At 49.3% G+C, this 20,027-nt stretch overlaps 1 protein-coding gene across 18 annotated transcripts in view; it reads left to right on the forward strand.

Moving 5' to 3' along the window:
- The window catches only part of TCF7L2 (transcription factor 7 like 2), a 188,976-nt gene that overhangs the window by 39,165 nt on the left and 129,784 nt on the right, over nucleotides 1–20,027 (forward strand). The gene's annotated exons all lie outside the window — the stretch shown is intronic.

Genomic DNA, 20,027 nt, shown 5'->3' on the forward strand with positions numbered 1-20,027 from the left:
GGGAGCTGGTAGCAGAGGCTTTGGCTGGGACCTGGATGGAGGCCACAGTGCTCCGCAGTGACCATGGTTGCCTACCTCTCTGCCTCCTGAGCTGGCTTCTGGGGGGCAGCTGGGCTTTCCGGCCAGCAGGCAGCCAAGACAAAGCCAAGACAAAGAGGGCCGATGTGTGGGTTTAGTGTGCCGAGTCAGGATCGAAAAGGGCCAAAGACTGTTTTATTCAACGTCTTCGTTTTTTCAGATCAGGGAACTGACTCTGAGAGAGGTAAAGGTTGTAGCTCTTTAGAGGCTGAGCCGAACTAGAGTGCAGGGTTCTAGAGGTCGGAATTTCTGTAGCTTTCAGGGACTGTGCCAGGGCATTCTCTCTTTCTGAGACTGTAGAGAGACTCCATGTTCATCAAAGATGTTAGAATTTAGCTTGGGGAGAGCTAGGAGAGGTGAGGTTCGTGGTCTGCCATGATTGTGGGTCGTGGTGTTGGTGTGGTGAGGGGCTGAGCTGAATTCCAAGTGGTTCCATGGACTTCAGCAAGACTGCTGCTCAAGTGTCTTGTGTCTCCACAAAATAACGAAGCAATGGGTCTCTGAAGAGATCCTGAAGAGTGTTTGCTAGGGGTTTTGTAGTAATTTAAATGGTTAATCCCCTTCCCCCTATTACGTGGGATGACTTAGCCTTGGCTGTTAGAAGACTTTGAGAATCGTGGTTCAAATACCGTGGCTGGTAGAATATTTGTCAAGTTGGAGCAAATCTGAATCCACTGAGGGTAGGCTGGTTTAGACAGACCACAGGTATCAGCATTTTAAAAAGCAGGTGGAAAAAGCATGCTTGTTTTGATTTGAGCACAGTATTTTGTTTTCAAATTTCAAATATCACAAAGGGAGGGTTTGAAAGGTTTTCTGCTCATCCAAAGGGCCGTGCGTTGAAGGCTGAGAAACACCAGGCCGGGTGGGGTTAGGAGTGGGGGGGGGGAGTCCCCATCTATTTATAGGCACTCTTCTGTCACCCAGAGGCAGAAAAGGTGCAAGAGGCCTCTGGGCCTCACGGGGAGGAGAGTTACAGAGCTGTTGCCTTCCCGAGAAAGGGTTGACACCAACCCTTGTCCCCCAGGGGAGAGTGACCAAGACCAGAGTGGCATGGTCTGTCAAACGACTGCCTCTGAAGAATGCTTCCCTGGGCACATTGGATGTTCGTCCTGCTCTCCAGGGATTTCTGTTCTCAGAACTAGGGTCAAACTGAACAAGATATTCCATATTGGTTTCTTTGCTGTTGAGACCTGGTTCCATACTTTGTGAAGTCCTAGTACTGCTCTTGAAGGTAAGGGGTGTCCTGTTTTGCTGAACAATTTTGTCAATTACCATGTGTTGGAATCTAACGGTACCTGACTTGCTTGTTTCTGTAACAACTTCTACTTTCCAGTGTATTGCAACCCCTTATGAAAGAGATGATTAATCAGTTGCCTTGATAGTTAAAAAAAGAGGGGGGGAATATTTTGATGACATTCTCGATTTACTGTAGAAGATGCAGGGAGTGGGATGGAGGATGCGATTCCTTGCTTAGTCACTTTCTGGTTGCACAAACAGGGACCTTACTTCTGTGTCTGAGTTTCCCTATCTGTTAATCAAGTTGGACTAAAACGAACATTCCCAATTTTTTCACATATGAAGGCTCCCTCCCTCCTTCTTTTAAGGTGTGCAAAAGTTTTATTAGAAGGTTACACCTGTGAAAGAAAAATGGAGAAAGCAGGTTGAGCCATCAGATGGCAATGTTGATGTGATGAAGTTGCTGCCTGCCCAGCGAGAAGACTCACTTTTAAATGATGAAAAGTTCATAGACTTTCCCTGCCTCAAACTTAAAACAACTGTCATGTATTGGGCAGCTACCTAGTGAAGGGCTTTATAAGCATTATGCAATTAATTGCCATGTGAGGCATGCAGATGAGGAATCACAGGAACAGGGAAGGCAGGTAACTTGGCCACTGTCACACAGCTAGGCAGAGGTTAGAAGGGGCATTGGACTTGGGCCTATTTGATTTGAAAAGCTTGAGCAGTTAACTGCTGTGGTTCCTCTTACCAGTATAAATTTTTGTTTTTTGTGTGCCGACTGGGAACCATACACAGTGAAAGTTCTAATGAGAATTTGGTACTGCTTTTGCATGGCTTTGTATTTATATCAGTCATCAATAACATCTATGTCAAATTAAGACACAGTGCTCAGTGGTGCAAGAGGTTATTTTTCTACGTTGTCTCCATCATATGAGCTGTGGATGGATTTTGGGCCCTCTGCAGTAACTCTGTGCTTTCCCCAGGGGAACCCCCAAAGTGAGCACCAGGCTTTCCCTATTTGTGTGGGACTTTGTGGTCAGCGGGATGCTTTGCTGCAGGGAGCCCTGTCTGTCCAGGCCTGTGAAATGGACTAATTTAAGCAGTTCTGTGTTGTCTGTGTTCCACGTGGCTGAGTGGGCAGCCTTTCCATGACTTGGTGGCTTGGAAGCCCCATCCCTGATCTGTGGGAGAGACAGGGAAGTGCCTTGGTGTAGCGTACTAGGCATTGGACCTGAATGAGTCTGTGTGCTTCCCATGGCTTTCTGGGGAGTTTGCAAACACGTTATTATATAATAGTACCTTGTTTTCGCTTGGTGCCTTTCTTCTTGGAAGATTGAGGCGCGGTGCAGATACCATCTCAGTTTGCTTTCTGGGAAGAGGGAAGGAAGGTACCCAAAAGATGAAGTTGTCTGCTGGGGGCTTGAATGCAAGTAAATGAGGTTACTGGTTAGTTACTCTCATGGTATGGATGAAAAGTGGAATACTCTGAAATTTGTTACTTGTCGTGTAAGTAAGGCATAGGTAGAAAACGTCCTGGCCTAAGGATTTCCCTATTTCTAGAACTTGCTGCTGCTTAGTGGATGTCGGCTGTAGATCTCAGGAACTGTGGGGATCCTTGGAAACCCCAAATAGCTTGTGTTTTTGGTCACTCTTGTGTTAAAACTAGAGAGGCACACAGATCAGGTTCAGGAGAAGCTGGCCTGGAATCTAGGAGGCAGGGGGCCTCATCCTGGCTGGCTTTATTCACCTCCCTGGAGCCTGTTTTCTCATCTGTATGGTGAAGTGGGGAGTGGCCTGTATGTGCCCTCCAGAAGTTCTGTGCTAAGTCATTTTAGGGGACGCTGCATAAACAATCACCTCGCAGAGGTTTCAGATGCTCATTAGGATCTTGAAAGCTCAGAGAAGTCCTACAGTTAAAGAGAATTTGGATGGCTCTTTGTAGGACCGAGTAATGCACTCCCCGGAAATGTGGGGTTGGATGATGTTTGAGCAGCCTTCCAGGTCTAAGATGAGTCTCATCCACGTTTGTTTTCTCCATCTGTGGTGGGTCACTGACAAGGGGTAGGCGCCAGCTCAGGAGGAGGGCCGAGACAGAGAGGGAACATGACGTCATGAGTGCCTGTCTGATCCGCTACCCAGGTGCCAGCTCTGGAGGGAAGAAGAAAAGACAGACCTGCCTGGACGGGGGCCTGAGGCCACTGGCAGACAGAAGTGGACAGTTGTATGACTGGAAGGGATTGGGTGTGGTGTGGCCACTCTCTTCTTTTTAATTAAAGGTGAGGGATTTTTAGGCCCAAGGAGGCGTAGTGACTTGCCTGAGATCCGCAGTTTACCAGTGGCCCAGATTTGATGAATAGCACCTAGCAAGACACCAGAGCTGTTACATCTGCCAAATGGTGTCAGGATGGTGGTTTTCCTAGACAGTGTAAGCAGTGCTGTTTGCTTAGGGTGGCCTTTGGCAATGCTGTTGTCCTCCTGCCACTGGCAAGCCATCCTTTGGGCCTGGAGGGGAGGACAAGAAATCCTAATTCTGTTAGAAGGCTCTGAGTATGGGCATGTCACATGGATACCTGCGCTTGGCCTATGCAAGCAACGCCTGGAGATGTACTGCGTCGCCTTCGGTTGGACAGGCAGTTTTATTTTTCTTTCTGGGTATTTGATGTGGTCAGGTCCTATTTTTCCTCTTCCAGAGCCCCCTCCATTTCCCACCGTCCACTTCCCGGCCCTCCTCTGAGCCCAGAGGCTACAGTCTCTAAGGATTCTGCTTCGTGGTTAACTATGTGCGGACCGGGTCTTGGCAAACGTGATTAACTGGGTAGTTTTGGAAGGCTCTGGAGGAACGCAGAGCGCTGCTCCGGAGGGCGGGCCTGGAGTCAGGGATGTTTCCTGCCATGCACAGGTCCATGCCGTGGGTGTGCCTTCCTCACCCTGCCCTGGGCCAGGGAGTGTGCTGGCTGGGAGGGCAGGAGAGCGACAGACGGTCTGAGAACTCCAGGCTCTCCTAGGCCTTCGGATGGCTCATATGAAAGCGGGGCCTGAAACTTTTATCACCACTGCTACAGGTGAAAGACTTTCATTTGGCTGTGCTGGTCCAACAAAGACTATTTTATTTATGTGTTTCCAAGCCCTTCAAAATTCTTTTAGGGCACATCAGTGGGGAGTTAATAGAAACTTTGAAATAAGAAAAATGCCTGCAGGGTAAGTAGAACCCCAGCCAGCCAGCTCCCAGTTCTGTGCCCGTGTGCCGGGAGGTTGGTTCTCAGAGCAGCGGCTGGCGGGCCAGGTTACTGAGCTCCATCTCCGACGCCTCAGTTTGCAATCATTAAGGGCTTCTTTTCCCTCCCCTTCTTTTGGTGCGGAGAGAGGATGACTCTAAACTTCTCTGTGGGCAGGTTAGCTCCCGAAAGGGTCCTCTAACCTTTCTGGTCTGTGCCACAAAGGAAGATTGGAGGGGCTTGTGTAAGAGGTGGCTCGTGTGTGGCCCTCCCTGCCACCCCCCTCTGTGAAACAGGTCACCCTGCTAGGGACTGGTTGTTTACAAGAAGGGAGTTTTTATTGTCTTCTGAGTGTTGAGTGAAAATTAAACACAAGAGATGTGACTCTAAGCCAGGCTTTACTCAGATAGTCTTGTTAGTTTGTTTCTTTTCCCCGAAAGTAATTTCCTAAGGAATTAAAAATCCTTTTGAAACACAATGTTGCGTGGTTTCTGATTATCAGGGGAGGCGGGAGGGGCTTTAAAGTCTGAATCCCGCTGCTTAGAGGCTGGGAGACTTGAGGCAAGTCCTGGCATCTCTCTGGGCCTCAGTTTCTTCATCCATAAAATGGCATGATAATACCTACCTCTCAAGGATAGGGATTATTAAGTGGGATGTCAGGTTCCACCTCCACTTCTGTTCTTAGAAAGAAAAAGCTGTGACTTAGGAAGCCCTGTCTGTTGTGTTCAGGTTTGTGTGAGGCCTGGGACCTCCTACCAAGGTGTCAAGGTGGCAGACCCAGACCCAAACCCAGATGCTTTCGGTTCAGTTAGCTGCTCCTTGAGCTTATTGTGTGCCCAGTGAGCTGGCCCCAAGGGAGCTGCGGGGGGTGCGGCTGCTGCTGTTCCTTGTGCTGTCGGGTCCAAGTTGTTTAGTTCAGTAGTTTTCAAGTGGAGGTGACTTTGCTCCCCAGAAGGCATTTGGTGACGTCTGGAGACATTCAGGATGGCCAGTCTTCTGCAGGTGCCACTGGCATCTGGTGGGCAGAGGCTGGGGTGCTGTTAAACATGCTGCAGTGCACAGGACAGCCCCCCACGACAAGGAGTGAGCCAGCCCAAGGTGTCACTAGTGCGGTTGAGAAGCCCTGGTTTAGTGTTTGGGGGTGTGTGTGTTTGTGTTTCCTGTTCTTTTTTCAGTAAAGGAAACCTACCCTTGCTGCCCCATGGGCACCGTGGGGGACGCGCATCTGTGGCCAGTCCTGGTGTTGGTTGGTGGGAACATCAAGATTCAGGCATGCTGGGGAATGGCCGTTAGAACTAGCACGAAAAAGAATTTCATCTGATTTATTTAGTGGTTCTGTTAAATTGTCTCTGCTTCTATTTTGAGACTTGATCTTTGAAAAATACAAATACAAAAGAAAATAATAGTCACACCATCCCTCCACTCTTTTTTGGAAGGGGCATATTGAAGAAGTCAAAGTTCACCACCCCTTCAGATACCACCATTTTTTTTTAACAATTGGTATGTCTGTAAATTTTGTTTATCTCTAAATTTTATTTTAGAGCCTGTGTTCTTATATGCCTGTATATGTGTGTGTATATGTACATAAGTAAAAATATATATCTTATGAATAAGTATAGAAAGAAATTAATTACTGGAATCTCAAGCTATCAGAGCCTTATGTAATAACCAGAGGCAGGCCTGATTATGTATGGGCAGAGCATTTGTGAACAATGTCTCCATTGTGCAACGTACAAAACAAGCTTTTCTTCCACATTGGATATGCAAGTCTGCCTTCTCCAATGAGGGCCTGTCTCTACCCACCCCGTCCCCTTGCCTCCCACCTTTGAGCAAACATTATTTATTGTGGCTGATGTGCGATCAGGTCTTGATTTGGGGCTGCTTTTTGATGCTCTTTCTTTGTGGGATCTCACCCACGTGGCCCCAGAGACCCTTTGGCTGCCAGGACTTTTGTTTCCCAACCACCCACGTGGTGCCTGTTGTAGCATTTGTGGTGAGCTGTCCGCAGAGCCTCAGCGTGGCCTGGGGATGGTCTCTGTGATTGCACTTGGGTCCCTCCTAGAGTCCCTTTTGGGCTCAGAAGTAATGGCTGCCCCCTAACCCCCTTCTCTCCCTTCCCTGACCCCCTTTCCCAGCCAGAACCAAGTTTGGCCTCATTTCTTGTAACTTACCAAATGTCTCAAAAGATTAGATGTTAGTAGATGGGATTGTCACTAAACGGGTGAGGAACCTGAGGCTCCTGTCAGGGAACTTGCTTGAGGTCCCACAGGCAGCACGTGTCAACGCCAGGATTCGAGCCCCCATCTGTTTGACTCAAAATACGCCCCCCGAGACGGTGGTGAACCACTGTCACTTTTAGATGGCTCTGTGATGGGTGGCTTGAAGCTGGAAACTTCATATACGCCCACAGGGGACAGGGACCATGGAGGAGCACCTTTGGAGTGGGGAACCTGGAGAATGTGCACCTTCAGGGTCATTTTAGGTTCGCTTGGGGCTGACAGAATCAAGCTAAGCTTCGTTTACCGTTGGGACATCACAGATTGAGGAAACAGAGGGCTGTGTAGAAAGGGGAAGTTGATTGCCCAAGATCAATCAGTTAGTCTTTCATGAATGAGAAGACGTTCTGCCGATTCCTTGAAGAGAGATTGGACTTTCGATTCGAGGAAGTTGGGGAGGCTGTGGGGTGGGGTGTTGTTTGGGGCAGGAAGCACAGTGTAAGCCACTGTGGTAGAGAAACCAAGGGATCTTGGATGGGAGGTGTGGGATGGATTTGAAGCCAGAGGATGTGCTGGGTCTCTGTAGACTCAAGACAAACTATGTTAATATTTTCAGAAGCTATGGTGGAGTTGCAGGTGGGTGTGAAGTTGGAGTGTGAACTGGCTCATTGACCATTCCTTCTGCTGGAGAACCTACAGCTCAGTGCACAGTGGTACTTTAAGGTCCTTGGGTCATAATTCAGACCAAAGAGACTAACAGGTCCAGCTATGTCACAAAGCAGAGATGGCTTAAAATAAGAAATTTTCCTTTGAAAAATTTTACTTTTTACAGGAAGTCTTCCCTGTCTGGGATTGAGATAGCATTTTTCTTCTCCCAGCTATGACTCACTGTATGTCTTTAGGCAATTAACATGAAATTTCCCGCACTGAATCCATGTGTACTGTTGAGGGTGGGTCTTTCCTAACCCCTCTTCCTGATCCCTGGGAATGTTTTGCTCTGTAAGCCTCCATAGCCGTGGTGGCGGTGGGGACAGGGGTGGGGGGCTTTGTTTTATGCCTCTCCAGACCATAGATATGTTTCCTGGCACCTAGCAGGTGTTGGGTCAAACATGAATGAGTGAATGAATGAATGAGGTTCTTATTGCTCAAGACGGTGCTGTACATGGTCTGACATGCTGCCTGATCATCCCAGGGGTGCACTATGAATGTGTACATGGGAGGACCCTCCCGTGATCTAGCATGGTGCAGCTTGTGGTGATGTCCGGGAGAAAGATGGGTTCTCAGGGGATGGATTGGAGGTCAGTCTGTCTCTGCCATCCGCGGGCTGGGTAATTGTAGAGGGGATGCCCCATCTCTCCAGGGTTTAATTTCCTTCTGGTAGAAAGGGAGCTTGGCCTGGCCGAATTCTAGGTCCTATTCCACCCTGAGATTCACTGTGGGTGTGACCTGCTGGGCTTGGCTCTGGCTTTGGGAAACACCCTCACCGCTCCATGACCCTTTAGCAGGGGTTCCCAAAGTGCCCCTGAGCTGCGTGACTGAAGGATGCTTTTGTGGTTATCTCACTCCTGCCACTCTGTAACTACCCTAGGGTTTGAGATTGAATTGCCACTCCTTGTGCTGCAGGGGGTGGCTTGCTCCAGAGAGGTGGTCTGCACAGGGGATGGGGGAAGGAGGAGCAAGTCATTCCCCAAGTGTTTGTCCTTGTTGTCATCCCAGAGTGCTTGCCTGGAATGAAAGGGAAGGAAAGAAAAAAAATTCTCAGAGTGGTTTGGACAAGGGTTTTCGTCGGTGGATCTGGTAGTTTCCTCTGTCAAACTTGTTTTCTTTTAACTGTCTGGGCCACGGTGTCATTGTCTAAATGTGGAACGTAGCTGTTTATATGTTCTGGGAAATAAAAACCAAAACTGGTCCAGGGGATCCACGGAGGTGGGAAAAGAACATTCCAGTGGGACTGTTTCAAGCCGTGAGGGGAGGGGAGAATGGCTGTGTTAGTGTCCTAGAGGAAGAACTTGTTAGATTTGGAGAGATTTGGAGAGGATAAATTTGGCTCTAAGGGTCTCTGATTCCTTTTAGAGACTTTTCTTGTAAAAAATAAAATGGAACTCAGGAGAGGCGGTAACTTGGGAAACAGCACATTCTGTCCATAACGAAAGTTGTCCCACAAGAATTTCTCTATTTTGTGCCTTCAGCCAAAATTCTGTTTCTAAAAGGGGAAAGGGGCAAGAGATAGGCTTGTTTGTTTTCTTAGCTGAAACCTCACTTTTTATATATCCAGCCCATTCTCCAGGGTGAGAACAAAGCCCAGGGGTTGGTTGAGCGTGGTGTTCAGAGCGGTCTTGGCCCCGGCTCCCACCCTGGAGGGGCACATGACCGGGTGTCGGCCACTGAATGTTTCTTTCCTTCCCCCTTTTTCTTATTGAAGTACAACTCACAGCAAAGTGCACACACCCCAGGTATCCAGGGCTGTGAGTTTTACATGTTTACATCTGTGTGACCACAGCCAAGATCAAGATGAAGGACTTTTCCAGCCTCCTGGAGGCTCTTCCTGCCCCTCTTCAGGCCACACCTCCCAGAGAGAACCACTCCTGGTTCCTATAACCATAGGCTGGTGTTTCTCTTCCTGAACTTGATACTCACAGAGTCATCATTGGTGTTTTAATTTTATGCCCCCTTCAGTCCCCAAACTGAGATCTGTTGGAATCTTTGGATGTTTGTTTATAAGAATGCTTTTCCTATCTCATCTAGGTGTCAAAGAATTGTAGGTGGAAAAGCCCAGGACAAGGCTGTGCTGCTGCTGGAAGCCCGGTGGGGCTGGCCGGCCTCTGCCCCTCACCCCAGCCGTGCCGATCCTCTTCGTCTCTGCAGCCTCTGTCCCCTTTCCGCGACCAGTCCCGTGTCCGCTATCTCCACTGCTGCTCCTGCCCTCTTCCTTCCCATCCTCTATGTGCCACAACCTCAGGGGGACGGCTTCCTGCCTGTATTTTGCACCCTCTTAAAACTATACTCCTTTCCCTTCAGCGCTGGCTGCTCTGTTTGTCATCGTGCGAAACCTGGGGTGATTATTGGGTGAGCAGGTGCTTTCTCCCTGCCGCAGAGCAGGCCGTGTCTGTAACCCCATGGACTCCCAGCAAGTGTGTTGGATGATTGGATGGGGGTACACTGTGCTGGAGAAAGGCCCATGGGGCAGGGTTGGCTCTTTCAGGGTGTGTGTATGTGGCGGGGGGAGGGGGGTGGTGGTGCCTGCCAGGGCGCATTTGTTCTGTGCTGAGGGTTCCGTGTGTTTGAAGCACCCGGATTGTGTGTCCCCGATGCCTCCGTCCCGGGTAGTCTCGCTCCTTCTCCAGCCTCCATCCCCGTGCTCCCTGCCCACCCCAGGCCTCTCTGGAGCTGGCTGCCTCTCCCCTCGCTCTCTTTTGGCCAGGATTTTAACATATATCACAGGCTGGTAGGCTAAGAGCTTGGGACTTCCCCTCACCACACTCAAAGCCTTTGATCTTTTGCTTTGGAGGTAACATCAAAAGGAAGGCTGAGGAAGACAGCCAGGCTGTGAAGTTCAACGTTCAAGTTAATAGCTTGACTGAAGGTTGTGCTGCGTTGTGGCAGCATCACGGAGGCTGGAGTAAACAGGGCGATTCTGCCACATTTTCCTGGAATTTCTCCCTAATATTGGAAGAGGGCTTCATTTACATTTGGAATGAATCGGGCTGTAGCAAGAGCTTCTTTCTCCTTTCCCCCTTTTGCTTGGAAGTGTGAAAACGTGGGGAGAAGATGTGTGTGTTGGGGGCTTGGGGAGAGGAAGACAGAATCCAAAGAGAGGATTTGAGGAGGGAGAGCCTGACGTTACCCTTGCCCTGAATCCGGGACTTGCTCTCTGCCTGCCTTTTGGCACGGTGTCTCTGTGCCACTGACTGTTCTGATTGAGCTGGGTGTTTCTGAATTCTGATGGAATTCAAAGAAGGCCGGGCAGGCAGGCGGCTTGGCTCGGGGCTTGGGGAAGTTGTGTGCAGCCCAGACATCTCCGTGGTGAGAGGGCCTCAGGCTTGAGAGCTGGAAACTGAATTTCATCGGAAGCAAAAGTGAAAGCGAACCAACCACCTTTTCTGTTTGGTCTCTTTGCTGAGCTTTGCGGACACTTGTTTGGTGGTTGTTTAATTTAACATTTTCTAGAAAGCTGCTTTTTTAGATTTTCATCCAAGGATAGCTCTGTTTGAGTGGTTTTCAAACACTTTTGGGCCCCAATACCATTTGGCGTACGATTTACCTCTTGAGATGGTCATTTTCCCTACACCTGCCTTGTACCTTCTTGGTGTGTGCCCAGAGCATTCTTGGACATCTGCTCTGTCACCGTCCAGCATCATGACTATCCTTGCAGCTCTCAGCCCTGCTGGATTCCCCTCTCTCCACAGCAGTACCCGGCCTTCCCTTCTGCAGGGTCTTTAAACCCTGACGCTGTCAGCACTGTGTGGCCAGAATTCCCGTTGGATTTCTTTGGTGTGGTTTCTCCAGCATCCCTGATCACCATAACCTCCTCATGATTGTTGTCATAACTGTATACCACCTGCACCATTATTTATTTGATGCATTCAAACAATTTATTTAAACTCAGCCTTGCTGTAAGCTTTAATTAACATGTATGAAATTATAGGTTTGATGTGCTACTTATTTTTTTTTCTAATACACATTAATATAGTCCCGTAACTACCAAATTAACACTTTGTACTGCCTAAAACCACACTTGGTAGCACCACAGTTCTTTCCCTTCCCTTCCCTCCTTTGGTGACTTGCACTCTTGGGACATCTGGTGACTCCTAGTGTTCTTGCGTGTCTTCCCCTTCCCGAGGCCAGCTGGCCTCCAGGCCTGGGGAGTCCCTGCTCAGCCCATGAATGATCTCAAAACTCTGTTCATGGAATGGTCTCAGGCTTCTAGAAATCTAGTTTTGTAGTGTGATGAGAATTCATTTGTGGATCAGATGGCTTCTCCTCTGTTGCCTTAAACTGGATATGGGTTCTCACGAGTTGTCGGTGGTTTTCTGGCACCACCGTCTCCGAGCTGGTTGATGAAGCTGGCCTGGAGCAGCCTGTGCTCTCTCCTGGCTCAGTTACCTTCTGGAAGGTCTTGGCAAATCCCTGCCACCTCCTGATCAGCATTGTTGGCACGAGTCCTCCGTGGCTCTAAGTTTGCAGCCCTGGAGACTCTCGACTGCATTCATTATACACGTCCAGTTGGAGCCCTGTTGAAAAGGCATCTCTTGCCACTGAGGGGCGTGGGCATCTGGAAATTCCGCAGAAAACACAAAATCCCAGCCTCTGGGGAGGGGTCACCAAAGCCTCAGGGACACATCCTGGGATGTTGGGGAACTGCCCACCTTAACATGCCCCTCTGGGAGGAAGGTTGCAGCTTGCGCTAACCCCCGCAGCCATTGCTCAGATGACTTCCCTGTGATGGGCTTCTTCTTGCCTATGCTTGAAGCTGTAAAGGGGCCATTGTCAAATTTGTTTAGCCTCTCAATTCACGTTCCTTAGAGGATGGTAAATTAAAGATAACATTTCTGGACAGAGCCTTTCATACATTTAAGAAAACCCGTTGAGTCTCAGAGGGGAGAGGTGAGGGAGAGATCAAAGGTTTTCTCCAGACCTGTTCTGTAGCATGGGCTGTTCTTTTAGGTAATTAAGGGAGACCATAAAAGACAAGCACACGAGTCCGTTTATCTTTCACTTAGGGATCTTAAATCTTTGGTTTTCTTTAACCACATCCCTGTGTCACCCACAGGCCCCAGTGGCTTCCATTTTCATCGTTCCCCTTTCTAGTCGCTGGAATGCACCATTGGAAAATGGAGTTTTGGGGTCTTTGGAGAGCTTTGAGCTTTCCCACGACGTCCTATAGAAGCTTGCTTCTGTGACTGCTGGGCAGGGCACCCTTGGGTTGAGTGAGATTGGTGGGGCAGGGCAGCCAGGGCAGCGGTCATGGGAGCAGGTGCAAAGGGTTATTCTTAAGTCACTCTTTGTGGCAATAGCTCTTACTCATGGATGTCTCCTGCCTACCACGCATCAGGACAGTGGCTCCCCCAATTGCTGCACAGTAGGATCAACCGAAGGGCTTTTATAAAAATCTCAACGCCCAGGTCTCCAGGTGGGAGAGGAGCCAGACATCAGTAAACTTACAGATCCCTAAATGGTTCTAGAATTTGGGAATCACTGTATTAGGATGATAAGACCCGAGTCATTTGCATTCTAAGTCACTTAGGCTAATCACACATGAGGCGTTCTTTAAGCATTTTGCATACATCATCTCGATCCTCATGCAGTTAAAGAGGTGGATGGTAATCGTCCCTATTTTATAGGCAGGACACTTGAAGCTCACAAGGTCATTGACTTAGTCAGAGGTGGAAGGTGGCTTTGCATCTGGGGGTATCTGCCTGCAGAGTTGGTGTCATTGCCTTGGCCCTGGTCCTTATCCTGAAGAAACCCAGCTTTAGTTGGAGTTTGCTTAGTGGCCACGGGCGAGAGGGTGGCGGAGGGATTGTTGTTCCTGGGAGACTGGAAAAAATTTGGTGACTGCATGAGTAAGCCTTGGCGGGTGAGTAGCCCCCTCCTGACATAGCTCAGGGGAGGGCATCAGGGAGAGGAATCAGTGCAGACAAAGCACAGGGCCATCGAGTTGCAGAAAGGCAGGGTGACCAGAGGGAGGCGAGAGATGTGGGGTGGAGGGTGGTTCTGAAGCTAGAAAGGTTGTTTGAAATTCTGTCCTGGAAGACTTTGAATTCTATGTGCCAGAGGGGCCGCCACTGATCCTCTGGGGCAAAAGCTGGCCTGGGGTGGGGCCTGAGAGCCTACATTTCTCCCAAGCTCTTAGCAGTCGCTGCAGCTACTTAACTACACCTTGAGTAGTGGTTCCCAAGCTTTCCAGAATCACCTGGGAACCTTTTAAAATCCCAATGCCAGGTCACACCCCACTCCAATTAGGTCTGAACGTCAGGGGCTGGGAGCCAGGCACCGGAAGGTTTAAAGGGTCCCCGGGTGCTCCCCATGTGCAGGAACCTGTGAGAAGCGCTGCTTTAAGGGGTGGGGTAGCCCTGGCTGAATTTTAATCAGGGGCTGACTGCTCCATTCATAAAACAATAGGAGAGTGAGTGCAGCGGGGTTGAGAAACCATCGAAATAGTTTTCTCACTTCACTAAGTGAGCCGTGTTTGTTGAGAGTAGCGGTGGGCCAGGTGCTGTCCTAGGGGTTGGGGCGCAGCAGTGTGCTGAGGATGGTGGTCTGAATTAGCACAAAGACGGCGAGAAAGGAAGAAAGGCAGGATTCCGAGAGAAGTATTTTAGGAAAAAGATACCCAGGACTTTTGAATTACGGGTAATTTGGTCAGGACCCAAAACTGAAATTTCTCTGCTCTATGATGAAAGGGTTTGCTGGGCGATGAGTAGTGAGCTAACAGAGGGCCATTAACTTGTCTCCAGGTCCTTTAGAAGCTTTGCCATCTACATACAAGCACCTGCCTGGCTAAACTCTTCCTTTCTGCAGCTTCCTTAAGGAACTCATCTAGGGAATATTTGCTTTGCTTATTTTGGGGTTACTTTAAGTGTTTGAAGGAACCAAAACGTTTTTCTTTTCTTCAAAATAATACTCATCTGCAGTTCACATTATTCATTAATTTTGACTAATTTGTGAGAATCAGGAAGCGCTGACTGACAGAGGCTCCTTATACATTCAACACCCCTCTGTTACCCGTAAGTGTGTTGCTGCGGCTTGGATGCAAAAATGAGTTAGCGTGTGAGCACAGGGTGCGTGCACCAAGGAGGATATGCCCACAGAGCCTGGTGTCTTGGTGAGGAAGACGGTTAGATAGGGAACGTGGTCGTCTGGGTTTTAGCATTCTGAAATGCCGGTGGCTAAAATCCTGAGACATGTTCACACTCTACTCCGTGACCAGTGACCATGAAGCTCCCTACCCTTGGGCATGGCAGGAGGCTTCAGGACCCTGGTGGCTTCCATGCGAGGGCCATCTCCTGGAGTTACATGTTTTGAATATCCCTCCTCTGGGACAGGATTTAGACTGTCTGGTGGTAGTTTTGCGAGGCTGAATTTCAAGGCCAAGGATGCTTCTAGAACGGAAGTACCTGGTTGGCAGTTGGAGCTTTATTTGTTGACTGTGTCAGCGTGAGAATTCAGGAAGCCCAGTGCCAGACCTCAATCCCGAAAGGAGGAGATTTGTTCTCTTTTCCCTCACTGGGAACTTTGTCCTCGGGAGAGTTTAGAATCCTTGGACGTTAGAAATTCTGAAATTTTTGCCAGTCCAGGCCGTGTCATTCCCGTTCCTCTGCTGTCTGCGTAGGATTCTGCGAGGAATAATTAGTTAATGTTTGCAGAGCACTTTGAAATCCTCAGATGAAAGGCACCAGAGAAGTGCAAAGTGTTATTATTTATTATTAGCCTGCACCAGAGTGGAGGTGCACGAGGCCCTGGCAGCGCTCCCTGCCTCGTGCCAGGTGCGTGCATTCTTCCCGCCCGGCTTTTCCTGCCCCGTGGGCTTGCTTATTTAAAAAAATAAAAAACAAAAAAAAAGAAACCGAAGAAAGTGTGAGGGATCAGAAAATCAGTAGTGTAGCACGTGCCTCAGATTGTGGGTTCACTGCAGGGACAGAGCAGGAGTCTTCTAACCCCGGTGACATTGGGGCTACTGTCCCTGTGGGTTCTGGGGTTAGGTGAGGTTGAGTCAGTTCTGGATGCTAATGTAATAATAAACACAATAATGCCGAGCTAGGCCGTGCTTTGTGTATTTGCTTAAAATCTGAATTTTATTGAATTTAATGATATCGAAGGAATCTGCTTCCTGGGGACCCAGATATACTTGAGTCAGCAGGGTAGGGGTTGAGAATTAGCCTTTGCTGCGACAGAGTGTTCCAGACTGATCTGTGTGGTCTCCAGCGTGTGTCAGTATTTCGTTTCTTCGTCAGAAGAGGCAGGGCCGGGCCGAGGCAGGTGTGCTGAAGCTGGGGCAGGGCCCGGAGACTGAGCAGGAGGCGCTTTGGCTCTTCCCCGGCTTTATCCCAGCAGACTTGTACCAGAAGTGAATGTCCCCGCTGCCAGGGGTCACTATTTGCCCTGGTGGTAGAGAGGGAGGGAAGGAGCCTCATGGGGCCAGTCATTGTTTGAGAGGAAAGATTTGGTTCACTTTCTCTTTAGTCACTGGAGCGATGGATGTGCATCTGCCCTCCCCAGCTGATCAGACGCGGTTGTGCCCTGAACGCCCCCGCCGCCCGGCCCTGGCAGCCCCCCACGCAGGAGCACCAGCGTGAGCCCCGGCCGCCTCTGCTGCCTGGCGGGTCTCTGAACTCGCTGGTGTCTCTTTGCCCTGAGGCTCAGAGACCCGGAGGACCGACCACTTCTTGAGGCTCGACTCCAGTTTGCGAAGCACCCCCGGCAAACAGAGAGGGCGATTTTGGTACCAGCAGTGTCTCCCCTTCTCCCCTCGACACATAACCGTCCATTCTTTATCTCCCGTAAACATGGCACAGCCAGTAATACTCAAATCCTAGTCTGCCATGAAGCTAAAAATTGGTGTATGTGTACTATCCCGAACAATTTCTTATGGTGACGCTGCGTTTGGTCTGTAAGACTTTACTAAACCACGAGGGATTCCAGCCCCACAGAGCAGTGATATCTGGGGCCGGGCCTGAGACTGTTGGGAAGGGTTCCCTCCCTGAGCCAGGACTGACTGCCGCGGTGTGTGGTCGGTAGGAGCGGGCATCATTCCATCTCACCCGTGAGGAAGCAGGAATGACCCGGGGTGGAGCAGAGCTAAGCATCCCATGTGCCCGGTTCCTCCTCGGGTGCACTTCCAGCTGCCCACACGTCTCCTTGGCCAGCTTCGCTGCAGCAGCAGAAACACCTTTAAATGAAAATTCCTGGGGAAACTCTTTGACCGGAGCCTGGCAGGGAACGGGCTTGGGCAGAGGGCTCTCTTCCATGTGGCCCTGGAGATACCCTCTCTGGTCACTGCAGACATTCTCCCTCCATCCAGTGTCCTCCTGCGTGGAGGGCGTGCTCCTTGCAGAGAGATCTCTGAGGAAGGCATGTAGTCCTGGGCATAGCCCAGCATTCCTGTCCCGGTCACCTTATGAAAAAGGATGGGGGGGAAGCAACTTTTTACTGAATCCCCTGCTGGTCCTTAATTGGCTGCTGTTTACTTTCCGTAGCATCCTGCAGACAGAGTTTTGTTTGTGGGGAAAGAGCAGGGGACTCTAACCCCAGCAAGATTGGGGCTGCTGTTCCGGGGGTCTGGGTCTGGGTTCGCGCAGGGGTTAGCAGCTGGTCCTGCTTGCCTGATGGCGACACAGGAATAAACGCAATGACACATAACTAGGTCTCTGGTTGGGATATGTGTCCTTGTCAGAAAGGCTCACTCGTGGATTTGCAGGCCCGTGAGTCCTTTTGGGAACATGGGTACAGTGGTGAGAAATAAAGGGTACCAAGGTCCCAGACTACCCATCAGATTTCTGCAGCCAAATTCAAATGTCCCCAATCTTGGTGGTACCTTTCACCTCTTACGTCCTGTGTAAGGTATGGCTATCTGATAGTTTACTGAAAAATATATGTTAAATTTGTTACTTTTGAATTAAAATAAGATTTTAGACAGTATAAAGAAAAGAATTGCCCATAATCTCACTACCAGAGAAAAGCATAGTTACAGGTGGTTGATTTTTCTTTTTCTCTTTTAAAGTGTTAAATAGACGAGAGTTTTGGATACATTGATTTTTTTTCAGGTGTGCATGCAGGTCACATGAGCCGCTGACATTTTTCGTGTGGATTTCAGCCAGGCTTGACACCTGCACCTTAACGAAAAGTAAACCACGATTTGTCCCACAGTCTTAACTGCGCCAGTATCGAGGGAGGCAGGTTTACTTTATGTTAAAGACTTGACAACCCAGAACCCCCCTTGTGGTTTCTTTGTTGTAACCTTTGAGCTGGTGGCCTGCTGAAATGTCACCTTTGCCCTTCTTTAAAAGCAGGAATAATGGGTGGTGAGTGGGTGGCTGCCTCTTAAAGTACTTGGAAGTTCTGTGGCCCGAGGGTGAGCGTTTTAAAAGTTGATGTTTGTGTTGTGTTGTTTTAATTAATCCATCTTCTGGGCCTGAAGATAATGAGGTCAGTGAGGGCAGCCATGTTGCCTTACTGCTCACCTTAGGGTCCTTGTCACCCAGAACGTGCCCGGCCTGCTGTAGGGGCCTGGGAGTGCTGCTCTGATTGACGTGGGAGTGGGGAGACAGATGTGGTTGCCTCCTTGCTGGTGGGGGGCAGCTGGAAAGGTGGTCATGGGTTCTATCTCGGGAGCTGAGAGCCACCCTCTGTCCCCTAATCTGGTGTGTATGGATTCTGTGCTTGGTCTGTGTCCTCCTTCCCGTCTGCAAATGCAAGCACCCTCCTCCTGAACCCTACCCTTGCCTCCCGTTCCCCTCCAGGGCTGGAGGACCAGGTGGGCTTTACCTGCTGGAGTGTGCTTTGCTGACAAGGTGGAAAGAGCAAGTTCCCAGTGGCAAAGTGGCAGCTGGGTGCAGAGGCAGGGTGCATTCCTGGAATAATAATAATGTGTGTATTTATAATACTTTACAGTCTAAGTACTTTTCAGATACTCTACTTCATTTAGTTCTTGCCACAGCCCTCTGAAGGGATATTACTATTACCCTCATTTTATGGATATATTAACCACGGCTTGTTTTGGGAGGTGGACGGGGTGCGTAGGGGACAGAAGGAAGGGAACCAACATTGAATGAATTCCGAGGCTCTGCCAGAGCTGCGGGAGAGCTAGGTATTGTTAATGGACTCTGCATCTTCCCTAGGAGGGAGGTGGGGCGAGGGGAAATGATTTTACAATAACTGAGGGTTGGGGAGACCAACTCTGCCCACTGTCTCACAGCCAAGTTGGATGAAAGTTGGGATTTGTCACCCAGGTCACCTGACTCTTAGGCCCTGCGATCTTTCTCTTCTGTCTCTAGTACCCAGCATAATGCCGGGCAAAGTGCCGGCATCAATAAATATTTGTCGAATGTTAAATGAGGCTTAAAGAGACCATTCATGCTTGGCACAGGGGCACAGCGAGACAAACGTGTTTCCTGCCCTCATAACCTTCACTTCCAAATCCTGTAACCTTGGACTGGTTGCCTGAGCTCTCCCAGATTTCTAGGTTTCCTGAAAACTCATCTGAAAAATGGGTAAAGTATCAGCGTGGGTTCCCTGTAGTAAGATCACACATATTACCACACAGCTTCCCTTTTTATGTCTACCTCCTAGAAAATAAATTTCCGATGACATACTGCATTGTTGGACAGCAACAACAAAAAGCATTTCCTGACATTATTGCTCAAATCACTAAATGTAGCAAATCTCAATTTCATAATAAGAACAACAAGGGTGATAAGCACTGATGTTTTGTGAGCACTTGCCATATGCTCTAAGCCACTACCTACAACGATTTGGCAACAACTCTGATCAAAAGAGCTGTTCCCTCTCACTTTATAGAAGAGGAAACTGAGGTTCAGAGAGGTTAAGTAACCTGCCTGAGGTCTCTCAGGAAGTAGTTGGTGGTCTGGGATTCAAACACCAGAATGGGTCTGACTTCCCACTCTTTAAGCCACACTTAAAACTGGGCTCTGCACATGTTTGTTCTGGGCATTTTCCTATCTCGCTTGGCCTGTTTACAGCCTGGGCTTTTGCTTTCTCCGTTCGCAGAGAACACGGCCAGTGCAGGAGGAGGAAATCCACGCTGGTCTTTGGACTCAGCAGAGGCTGGCAGTGGTCCCGCAGCAGGGCGCCAAATGGCTGACCCTTGCTTGTGTGCGTTACGGTGGTAAAGCCAGGGCACCAAGGAGTTCTTCGAATTTCCCTTTCCCAACTTTCTACCCTGTCTTTAGGCAATCTTTTTAACAGGCCAGGTTTTCAATCTTACTGACGGCTCTGAAGAAAGATAGAGGAAAAAGGGGGAAAAGAATCAAGACATGGCCTGGGAGAAAAGCGGCAGGTTTTCTTCGAGATTTTTTTTTTCGTTCTCATTTTTATTTTGTGCACATTGCAGAACTTCTTTGGGATGATGATTTCGTGTGGTTCCTTTGAGCAGCAGCTGGGTTTAACCCAGTGCTTCACCATCCCTGTGTTGTGGGCCGGCTCGTGCCTCCACGTGCCTACTTGTGCCCTGTGTGTGTCTGCGTGTGCAGAACGTGAGGGCAAGAACCAGAATTCTGGGCTTGCAAGCATTGGGAAAAAAAAAAAATCTCTTTAAGTTCAA

The sequence above is a fragment of the Eulemur rufifrons genome, chromosome 28, assembly GCF_041146395.1.
Source record: "Eulemur rufifrons isolate Redbay chromosome 28, OSU_ERuf_1, whole genome shotgun sequence".
NCBI lineage: Eukaryota > Metazoa > Chordata > Mammalia > Primates > Lemuridae > Eulemur > Eulemur rufifrons.